Source organism: Urocampus carinirostris, chromosome 12 (assembly GCF_059441175.1).
Source record: "Urocampus carinirostris isolate Australia breed hairy pipefish chromosome 12, RoL_Ucar_1.0, whole genome shotgun sequence".
NCBI classification, from domain to species: domain Eukaryota; kingdom Metazoa; phylum Chordata; class Actinopteri; order Syngnathiformes; family Syngnathidae; genus Urocampus; species Urocampus carinirostris.
The window spans coordinates 38,422,183-38,434,450 of NC_142360.1; the positions used below are offsets into that span (position 1 = coordinate 38,422,183).

Consider the following 12,268-nt stretch of genomic DNA (forward strand, 5'->3'; position numbering starts at 1 on the left):
GCCCCCTTTGTTCCCTCTCAAATTCTTAACCATGTGATTTCAATCCAATCCCCAGATTACTTGTTTCATTGTCACAATGGCCCTTTCTTCTATTGTAATGAATATATTATATTTTATTATATAAGAATAATGGGGGAAGGGACTTTCCAAGGCAAGCGTAACACAGAAGTCAAGCTAATTTATTTGTATAGTCCCTAATCACAAGGAGTCTCAAAGGGCTGCACAGATTAATGCAAACTACAGACCTATGACACCATCCCGTGATCTAAAACCTACATGAGAGCAAGCGAAAACTCAAAGACCTCAAGTCATGTTTATGCGTGACACCCTCAATCACAAGAAGTCTCAAAGGGCTGCACAGACCACAGATTAGTGCAAATTACAGACCTATGACATCATCCCCTGATCTAAAACCTACATGAGAGCAAGGAAAAACTCAAAAGACCTCAAGTCATGTTTATGCGTGACACCCTCAATCACAAGAAATCTCAAAGGGCTGCACAGACTACAGATTATTGCAAACTACAGAATTTTATTACACATCCCCTGATCTAAAACAGACATGACGGCAAGGAAAAACTAGAAAACCTCAACATGAGTAAACTGAAGAACCTTTTGAGAAGGGACTGCACATGAGGTAATCCCCCTTCCAGGAAGACCAGGCTGCAACGGATGTTGCAATAACAAATGATACACAGATATTTTCAACAGGAAACATAAAAAGGGAAAATACCCTGTACAAAAAATACATTGCACAGTCAATATTAATTTTGTGACCTGCATGTGTTTCTCTTGTTTGTTGATTGTCTGATAGTTATTATTATATATTGTTTTACTTTATTTTCTAGAATAATTAATTTCATTTTTGTTTAGAATTAAAGTTGGTGTAAATGCCAATTATGATCGAACATAAATGGTAAATAGTCTGCATTTGTATAGCGCTTTTCAAGTCAAGCTATATGGGGCAGCTTTGAATTTCATTGAAACTAAGGCAAGCAGCCGCCGACTAGATTCTCCCCCCGAAGGCGAAGTAGTGCGGGGTGTATGCTGGGATTTATATACCGGCGTTTCATTTCCTAACCATTGTGTCAATCATCATTTGAATCAGTCACTATTGGCTAAAGTTTTTCGGGGGTTAAGGGGGCGGATCCTTTTTATCATTTACAGGCTTGCATAGGCTAAAGGGACAAAACAAAGCCTGAAATTGGCCGAAAAAGATGAATGTGAATAGCATGTTGGGTAGAACTACGGCAGAGAGTAAACAGGTTTTACCATTCTGTATTTGTAAATATTTTACTCTCCTGGATTTATTACACTCACGGATATGAGGACCATGGTTGCACATTATTATTGAACGCAACGACTTTGGTGAGCTAATCCGGCTATATATTTTCCCAGTATCTTGTTTCAGAGTGATATCGATGTTTCTGTGATGGGTCTTTTTTTTTAATTAAACTCAATTCCAAGTGTTTATTGTCATATGCACAGTAAAGTTGCGAGCGAAAAAGAAAATAGAAACTAAGGAATGGTTGGCATTTCTTGAATCCCAAGACTTTAACCTTCCGAATGATATTTTGGAACGATGCATTTGAGTGACATCGTATGGACACCGCATCCGCACGTGTCTACGACACGTATTTGCCTCTTTGCAAGCTTTGGGAATGTTAAGGGGGTAATAAGTTGGACTGAACTATCTGACTGTTTTGTCCACGTTCCCATTGTAGCGCCTTATAATCCGGTGCGCCTTATGTATGGAAGATATAGGACCAACAGCTATTTTTTGGGGGTGCGCCTTATAACCCGGTGCACCCTATAGTGCGGAAAATACGGTAATTCTATTGTATTCTATTAATTATCTGAGTGTAACTGCGGTGTAGCCGTCCCACCAAAGATCCACATTCAGGCTGGACTGGATGATGAGGCTTTTATTCCAGTTGCTGCAATGAGCGACACAACATACACACACCATGTGGTTAGCACCTCCGCTGGTTCTCAATATCGTTAGCAGCTCGCTGGAGACTGCCAACAATATCCGCCGTCCGGTCACAAAATCAGAAGCCAAACCTTAGCTCATACCAGCAGGTGGCACTGTTGGACTCGTCATTGCAGGACACTCACACATAAACTATACAAACATATTTTTAGCGGGAATTTCAACAAAACAAAAGTTATTATTACACCTGTTACATAAATTGTCCCAAGCCCCTCAGTGTACATTAGCCTCCTTCGGGTCCCTTTCCTCACATAGTCTGTGCCCTGCCTTATATCATTTATCTAATGTGTATAATATGTATATATATATATATATATATATATATATATTAATTTAATTTAAATTTGTGTTAACCGTTGTGAACGTGTCTGTGTTTGGAGTTCTGGGTTCTTCGGTGAGAGGGAGGGAATTTTATTTTCCTACATTGAATGTTTTCTGTACAGCACTTTGAGTTGCAATTTGTTGTCATGAAAAGTGCTTTAGAAATAGATTTTAATTTGACATAATTTTTCTTGGATTAAAAAAGATATGAAAGTAAGGTTTGTTGGTAAAATTAAATAATTAAAATGTTAAATCCACTGCAACTAAATTCAGTCCAACTGTTAAATGTTGTTTTTTTTGCAACATTTGTTGAACAATAAAGCAATTTCACTGTAAAATCCAAATTGTCCCTAGGAGTGACTGAGCGAGTGAGTTGTCTGTCCCCGTGTGCCCTGCGATTGGCTGGCAACCAGTTCAGGGTGTCCCCTGCCTACTGCCCGATGATTGCTGGGATGGGCTCCAGCACCCCCGCGACCCTACTGAGGATAAGCGGTGCAGCTAATGAGATGAATGATAAATGTCATTGGCTCTTTTTAAGGAGTGATTGCTGGAGTCGCCAAAGGCAAAAGTCTACATCCTTGGAAAATTATTGGTTGTTTCATAGTGGATCATTTTAAAATAAAACAATAGAATGAAGTTAAAGCAAAAATTAGACGGACGTCTTTCACACATTTGCGGCTCGTGCATATGTTACAAGGTCATGAAAGCATAACCAAGAGGTTTCAGGATAGCAACAGTAAGACATTGCAATCACCTTTGCAGTCTTATTTTTTTTTTTGCAGTGTTGAGACCAAAACACTGATGATACACACACACCTCAGCCGGTGACATCACTGCCTCCTAGCTTGCTACCAGTTAAGCACACAATCCCCTCAAGCTTAAAGTTGCTAACCATTGCATCAGTGAAGATTTTTTTTTTTTCTAATTTCAGATACCTTCGGGAATGATGGATGTGATTCACCTCAAATGTATGGGTATGTCATCCAACATTTGTTTTTATTTTTAGTTACGGCCTCAAAATAGACAATCGACAGGACTTGGCCAGTGACTCCGTGGATATGTATCCTGTCTACTTTCTATTGGACTGTTTTGGTTTGTATTTTTTAGGAAAAGTTGTCAAAATAAATGACATGGGACCTAAACATTTAGACTTTCGATTATTTATTTGGCGACCTCCTGTTGTCATACCAGTTGACTTCTAGTTCACAAAAGAGTTCAGTTTTTTGTCTTTCTATTCTTTATTTTGTCAACACATGCTTAGTATTTATTTCGTTTAAGGAAAACGAAGCACTAGAATTTTCAACAAGAATGAATGTTATGTGCCAGCACTATTCCATTAGATAAGACTGATGGCACTTATGCAAGTTTCCTGGGAGGACCCTGACAGATTGCAGAGAACGAGGAATTAAAGTCAAGTCATGTTTATTTGTGACGCACTTAATCACAAGGAATCTCAAGGGGCTCCACAGATGATCTCACACCACAGACTATTATGACACCATCCCCTGATCTAAAACATACACGAGGGCAAGGAAAAACTCAAAAACCTCAACATTAGGGAAATTGTTTCTTATTATTCTTCAGTTCTTCCTTACATAACATCTCATCTCATTAGCTACACCGCTTATCCTCAGTAGGGTCACGGAGGTGCTGGAGCCCATCCCAGCAATCATCGGGCAGTGGGCAGGGTACAATCGCAGGGCTCACAGGGACAGATAAGACTAGGGACAATTTGGACCGGCCAATTCACCTGAAATGCATGTTTTTGTAATGTGGGAGGAAACCGGAGTGCCCGGAGGAAACCCACACAAGCACGGGGAGAACATACAAACTCCGCACAGGAAGTCTGGAGCTGGATTTGAACCCACGCAGGAGGTTCCCAAGACATGAACCGTGCCGCACATGTGCTAACCACTGCGCCGCTGTGCTGCCTCTTACATAACATATTTTTTGTAAATATGGGGAAAAACATATCACACAAGTTGCATTACAGATAACTATCAATCTATCAAATTAAGTGTCTTGAAACTTTATCCATTTATAATATTTTGAAATAGCACTGATAATGTACAAACTTTATTTTAAACAGCTGCCTAGTCATATAGAAAAAAAGAATGTAAGATTGACGTTCGAGGGAGGCAAGATCGATAAGAATATAATGCCGAACAAAAATAAATGAAATGAAATGATCTGCATTTATATAGCGCTTTTTAAGTCAATGACTTCCCAAAGTGTGCTTCACATTTCCCAATAGCGGCCTTTCAGCCATGTAAGGCGCTAACCTGCTTATTGGGGGTATTGGGAGTTCAGTGTCTTACCCAAGGACACTTCGACATGTAACACGGACAAGCCGGGATTCGAACTGGGATCCCTTAATCCTAAAAGGATCGCTCTACCTCCTGAGCTTCTGCCGCCCCCAAATAAAAGATTGATGCTTTACCCTAAGTGGTGTGACATGACTGAATGATCCTGATTATTTAAAATGGCAACTCCCAATTTTAACCTGAAAAGCAAAGTTATTAGAAAAGGTAAGTGAAAATTGACGTTTTGTATTGTTAATTTGTTAACATTCATGTGTGAATTTTAGGTTATATTGCTGGGGAGGGGGGGTGTTTTCGAGGTAAGTTGTATCTTTTCAATTCGTGTTAATGAACACGCAATTTTTGAAATAAATTGTCATTCATTTATACATAAGATAGATGCACTTTACACTTTAAAGATCTCAGCTGGCCTAGATGTATACTGCACTGTACAGCATGGGTTGGACACCTGTGGCTCGTGAGCCATATATGGCTTTTTCATGAGGATTTATGGCTCTGAGACAAAATTGTACTCATGCAAACTTCATCTGTTGTGTTCCAAATCTGATGAAACGGAGTCAAGTTACACATAGTTTTGACAATTCTTTTGGTCCAGTATATAAAGAGCATATTTCTCACTACAGTTGAGGTGCACACCACTTTTGGTGTCTATACCCCATTTTGGCTGTACACCGCTAAAGAATCCTTTGTATGAATGCTCATTATAAATTTATGTTCGCTGTTGAGACACTTAATGATAAAATCCTACAGAAAAACTGTAATCAGGCGGAAACGCCAGCCAAGCACACAGAGCGGTAGGTGTGGGAGGAGCTATGCGCAAGTGCACTTCTTCTGCACAGGACCGTCCCCACCAAATGTAAATGCGTCAGTATCTTCGTTTGCAGTATTTTTGTGACATTTTTGCAAAAGAACTCTGCTTGCACCTTGTTTTGAAACCATTATTGATGAAAGAAGGAAAATGAGCCTCCTTTATCTTAAATACAGTAATTGCAGGGGGAGACAAGTTTAAATTAGTATTTTTGGTGATATGGGATGCAGGCTCTGACATTATTCTTTTCACGCAGTGAAATAAAATGCGCTGAATAATTGAATTTTTTGTCTGGAGAGCTGGTTTAGCGGTTTTGTTGAAATCTGTCGTAAAGTGTATGGTATGGCTCACTCTCAAAAGCAAAAATAAATCAAAATATTTTTGCTGTGATGGCTCTTTGGGTCAAAAAGGTTCCCAATCCCTGCCGTATAGTGTATCTGTTTTGCTCTGAAGTTTACCCTCTCCTGATGTAAACGACACTATAAACAAATATCAGCAAAAAACAAAAATGTATTTACCTGTCTTCGTTCTTTTTTACAGGGCGGTTCATTTATACGAAAATGATGAAAAGAAAGCCTGTATTGGATTGGCTTTGGTGTATCGTGACAAGTGAAGGAGGAGGGCGGATTGAGTCAGCCAGCTGTGCTCTTCTACATCAGGTTTACTTCTCTGTTAGCACTCTGACGCCATCACCCACTCTTCTTCTCGATCTGACATCTTCCACGTGTTCCTTGACAGCCCTCAGCACGTTTGAGCAGAGATTGGTAAGATTTCAGTATATTTATTTTGTGCTTTCAAACAACTTGTTGCTGGAAGCAGAGTCTTTATTAATAATAAGAGATGCTCGGCAACTCCAGGCTATTCCTGAACTGCCATTAGCCGGAGTTCAGCAGGTTAAATTGTGCGTGGGGATCTTTTTTTAAAACTTCCTTGAAATGGTGACGTCTTCTGTTTGCAGCGTGAATTGCATCCTGTCCAGACGGATACGGTGTGGATGGTTCAGGTTCTGTTGCCATGCTGACTCAATTAAAAATATCGAGGCAATTCAATTATGTCTTGGTAAAATTAGACAAATATTTCCTGGACATTACAAATCTTGGCAAAGGCCTCGCTGTTGAACCGATTGCCCCTAGTCCCACGTGCCTCGATGAACCAATTATTGATCAATATTGTTATCTTTGCATCAGCCTGATAAATGCAAAGAAAGGGATCAATTGACTTTCTTTAAAAAAGTGAGTCTCTTATGTAATGCTACTACAAACTAAAGGCACAATAATACACACTCAATGTCAGCTGTTTACTCATATTACACTGGCTGGTCAATTTGAGATTTTCTTACACCGTTTGAATCGCATGAAGTAGAAATATGCAATTTTTATTTAGGAATTTTCCTATTTTGTGTATTTAAAAAAGTTTTGAAAAATAGCAATAAATGTGTGCACTGTATTTGAAATAAACATGTCTTTACTGTGCACAAAAGAGCCACATTATCCACAGTTAAAACGTTTTGATTTTATTTGTAGATAACAATAGGCAAATATAGGTATGTATTGATAGATAGATCATCATCCAAAGGTTATAGATAGCTATGATAAAAATGAAATTAACACATAAGAGTGTATTTTCATGCTTATGTCAAGAGGCAGTTTAACAAAAAAGTTTAATCAAATAAGATTCTGCACAAATGAATTACTGACTGAGCTATGAATTGTAATGTAATGTTTATTGAAAGTATTGTTAGATACATTATGGCACAACATATTCTCAGTATGTGCATGGATCTTATATACAAAGAAGAGATTTTAGCATATATAAGCTTGTTTCAGTAATATTGATAAATAATGACAGATCCTGAAATGGTCTACAAACATTTATTTTAGATTGTTGGTTGTGTGCATCACTGCTTCCTGGATTTCAAAATAAAAGATGCATTTTTAAAAATCCATACATTTTCATAATTTCCTCAGTCCAACTATTTCCAAAACCAGTGAAATATCTGCTCCTATGTCACCTTATTTTTTATCAGGAAACTTTCAATTTCAAAAATGTCGCATTGGCTTGAGCATGAGATGACCATGTAATTTTTCCCCCTGTCCTGTTGCTACATATTGCTGCGTGCAGAAAAACATGGGCAAGTAAAACACAAACTCTGTTCCATTTCTTATATTAATAATGATTTCAAAGCAATTTTATACAGTGAATTAATCGAGGCTCATATTATCAAACTTGCATCAAATACGTTACCTAAATGACATCTATGAGCAATGTTAGAACGAAATGTCCAGGTTATGCATTAGCATCTGCAGAATAACTCTGATTTGGTTGCATATGATATTGAATTGTGTGTCTGTGCCATGCGTTAGCATTTGCAGAATAACAATTTGCTCTCAGTTGAAAATGAATTTCGTAGCTCATATTGTGGTCAGCAGGAAACCCAATTCCTATTTAACTACGAAATAAAATTCATGAAATGAAATGATCTGCATTTATATAGCACTTTTCAGGTCAATGACTTCCCAAAGCGCTTTACAATGTGCTCCACATTTCCCAATAGCGGCCTTGCAGCCATGTAAGGCGCTAACCTGCTTATTGGGGGTATCAGGGGTTCAGTGTATTACCCAAGGACACTTCGACATGTAACACGGACGAGCCGGGATTCGAACTGGGATCCCTTGATCCCAAGACGAGCGCTCTACCTCCTGAGCTACTGCCGCACCATGTGTTTATAGTGATGATTTATGCGTCTTATTAGCCCACCAAAAATTTGTTACAGGAGACAAGAAGTAAGTACTAAAATATGAAGTTGAATGCAGCAATTAGATTATTTGGTAGCATTATATCAGTTCATCACTAGGTGATGCAAAATTAAACCTGACACTTCAGCTTTATTTTATTTTATTTAACTTTTTGATCAAATCATTCCTTTTTGTGTGAAATATTCCAAAGTCATTATATTTGTTACACTTCTCCCCCAAAACACATCTGATTATCTCAGCACTTTATAAGGTAATATAGAGGGCACTTCTTTCCTAAATGCCCAAGATGCCTTTGTGCACAGCCCACGTCAGGGGTCATGAGAAACACTGGTGCCATATCCGCCACGACATCATCAGTAGCGGGGACACAATTCTAAAAATAGAAATAAAAGTGCATTATTTAACTGGGGGAAAACCAGGGGAAACTCCTCCAGACTAGACAGACAGGTCAGGGTTCAGATGTGTGCGACTTGGCGGAGTGCAGTTCAGGGTTTGTATTTTCTTGGTTTCTGATGTGGTCTTTGCGCATTCTTACTGTTATTGTGGGGTTCGTTTAGGCACCTGGAGTTCCTTTTTATGTATTTCAACTAGGGCTGCAATCGCATAATACCGCTTTTTTTTCAAGGGTTTATAGACAGCAAACCCTAACAAAGCTCCCCAGAAGAGGGCGCTCTTTACTTAAATTTCACCTCTTAATAATCTTGTAAAATTCACATAAAATCTCAATTCACAACTCACCTAAAGTAAATTGAATGCTGTTGTTGAACCTAAAGTTTTGTCCCAAACAGAAATAATTGCCGCAAGTGCTACAAACATGAACGAGCTAAGTTGGAACACACGGAAATAGAAGGCTTTTATTCCATACCTGTCAACCTCCAGGGCTCCATGCCCTTACAAACTGTCGTATTTTCCCTTACAAAATACAAAATAATCTTACACCATATTTTTTTTTCAAACGTGTTTATGTCGTTTAACATGTTATTTTGTACATGTGTTTCGTTATATCATATATATTGTTAATTAACATTTTGTTGTGAGATACTGAGTTGCTCGACATGAATGGGGTTTATTTTAGAAAAGTTAAAAAATGAAGTAGTTTGGACGTTCACTGTAGAAGGAAAAAATACATGCAAATAGAATTAATTAGAATTTTCTTATTCAAATTATGAATTCATTTTCTGCATTAAATTATTGTTGGTAATATACTGATTAGAGGGATAACCACAAACCTGTCTTTTTTTCATTTTCTCCTTTTATACTTCCTTTTTTTCTTAACTTCTTTATACAACATAATAATTCGTAATATAATGCATCAAAGCAAGTGAGCCGTTGGAGAGCCGGCTCTCTTTAATGAATTGAGCCAAAAAGCCGGTTCTCTAAAAAGAGACGGACGTCCTTTCACTACACAGCTCGACCTCGTTTGACTTGATTGATTTGCCGTTTCGTGATAGTCGATGTATACCGGATGGTACCCATAATTGACAAATTTGCGTTTTCCCGTACAGATTTTCTTGTACGTCGTACAGGTCTTAAAATGCATAATAAACGTACTTTGTACGGCAAAAACGTACAGGTTGACAGGTATGTTATTCTCGCCTGATTTTTTTTTTGCAATCACAAGCAAGAGAGTGTAGCATGGGCATCATAGCTGGAAAACAGCTAGGACAAATGCATGAAGCCATACCTGGTCCCGGGTCAAATTTTGGCAGCCACTCCAGCAGCTCCCGTGTTATTTTCGATTGTTCTCGATTGTTCTCAGCTCAGGGATGCTGCTGGAAATGTGAATTTCCCTTCGGGGATGAACAAAGTATCTATCTATCTATCTATCTATCTAAATTTGACCACGATCTGAGAATACTAAACAATAATACTTTGCACATTTTTCTAAGGATATGTCTTGGCGTTTCCAAAAGTGGTTATTTGGAGACTCTGAAAAGACCAATGAGTGACTGGTGACATAATACTGACACCTTTTTGCTATTTAACAGTCCGACAGGCACGCAGGTCAGTTTGTTTGTCACTAGGATTAACCCTTGGATGCATGAGTGGGATAAAAAAAAATACCCCATTGGTGTTAATTCTTGAAAATCTTTAAAAATGAAAAAGTTGTAATATCCCAAATATTCCTCAAAAAACATGTGTATGACATGATGCCATTAGTATTTTTTTCCTTACTCATTTTCCACCCTACTCGTGGAAGAGTGTAGGTCATGCATTCAGGGGTTGAGCACTCATAAAATAAAAACATGAAAAAACTAGCACAGAAAATGCACTTTCCTTTTAAAATCGAAATTGCAATACTGATATGAAAAATCGGAGTTACGTTTTTTTCCCAAAATTGTGCATCCCTAGTTTCAAGCGCCAGAGTTAATTAAACCGCAATGGTTGTAAAAGTACTTCATTTTAATAAAACACATAATTGATTCAAATAATTAGCAAAAACATGTACTCATAAACATTTTAAAGACTCGTAGACTTTATGACTTCAATGAATAAATGAAGAAAAATACTAAAAGTGTGTGAAATTGACGGCAACGCGCCGACACTGGTGGCTTAATATCATGGCGTTGTCATGTGAAGCATCACCACCCCCTACTGGTCGCACCCAAGAGATCAGCTCTATTTGGAAAACCAGCTTTTTTTGGCTTGACTCACTGAGAAGAGCCCATTTAAGAATAACATTATCTACATAATTATTTAGTACTTATTAATTTCATGTTTTGCTGGGAATCCCTGAAAAACGCATGAAATAAAATTATTATTTTCACAGATCTGCAAAAAAATGAACAGATTTAAAGTCGAACAACAACACAAAATCCCTGAGAATGTAAAAAAATAAAACATTAAAAATATTAACGCTCCAATGCTATTAATAATAAAATTCACAATAATTAACTATTTCCATATGTATTTTAATCAGTTTAGACCCTCTGATCCTCTGAAAAACTAAAGTATCAATAAAAATAAGTAAAAATAGTTACAAGGCTAGTTAAAATTAAGCACAGGTGGTCAATGAATATCCCCTCTTGAAAAAAAGAATAAAATACTTTTCTTTTATGAAATGAATGTGCTTACACTAAAAGTAATAATGCACTAACTAATGTTCTTGAAGCAGGCCACTTCTTTCAGCATTTTCCATCATTGTTTAAAGTTGGTTACTTGTTTCTGTATGCTACCCTGACAAATACAAACAATAAAAACGCTACTTCCTCTTCCCCAATTCCCTCTACCTAATGTGTTCCGCCCCGAACAGCTTTGCTGAGAACAATAAAAGCAGATAGGCGTTGCGAGAAAAAAAGCTGAAGGTCTCTTTAAACTTTGTTGGGCATTGCTAACAAATACTTTTATACTGTATTTTCAGGCGCACCCGATAACCTCTAAATTAGGCAGAAATTTGAATTTACGCCCTATAACCCCGGTGCGCCTTATGAACCGCAGAATAGGAATACGATTGGAAATGCATACAGTGATTATAGGTGTGCATTACTACACAGAGTGATACGGTATACTTCCATATTTAAGTCATTATTGATCAATCTATAATCACCACTGCCCCTAAACGCAATACATTGCATGCAACAGGATTCGGACCCGGGTCGTGGAGGTAAAGGGCGTCTACATACCACTTCTTCACCTGTGTTTCAACGCTGTGAAAGACGGAAACAAAGTATTTCAACAAATTACTATAAAAGCTCTTTTTACGTATGTCTACACATTAAACAGAGGGGTTATTTTTGTGCAGGTGAAGAATGGGAGAGACTATTGGAATGCACTATGCAAATGAATGTTTCTAGCACCTTAAAAATAGTTTGATGAGATAAGCTTTATTTTCTTTTCATATGTCATCTGTAACACTCGAGGTCTTAATGGTATAGTGTCGGTGACCGGGTTCTATTCCTGTTGCAAACAATATTTTGCGATTTTAATCATCAATATTCATGAACTGATTAATCATTGCATTAATATATCCTGTATGTATATTAAAGGGCCATTAGGAGCCATACTATTAAACGGCAGCTCTTACTCTAGTCTCAATATAATGCACCTTTAAAGTCCCGTGTGCCGCATG

General features: G+C 37.8%; 1 protein-coding gene across 4 annotated transcripts in view; it reads left to right on the top strand.

Moving 5' to 3' along the window:
* Positions 1–12,268, top strand: part of mef2b (myocyte enhancer factor 2b) — a 29,957-nt gene that overhangs the window by 479 nt on the left and 17,210 nt on the right. For 2 of the 4 annotated variants that reach the window (XM_088349168.1, XM_088349172.1), the window contains exons 2-4: positions 3,097–3,168; positions 3,246–3,288; positions 5,984–6,207. The gene's annotated coding sequence lies outside the window, so the exon portion shown is untranslated. The remainder of the gene's footprint in view (positions 1–3,096; positions 3,169–3,245; positions 3,289–5,983; positions 6,208–12,268) is intronic. The other 2 variants (XM_088349169.1, XM_088349170.1) reach the window with 2 other exon arrangements.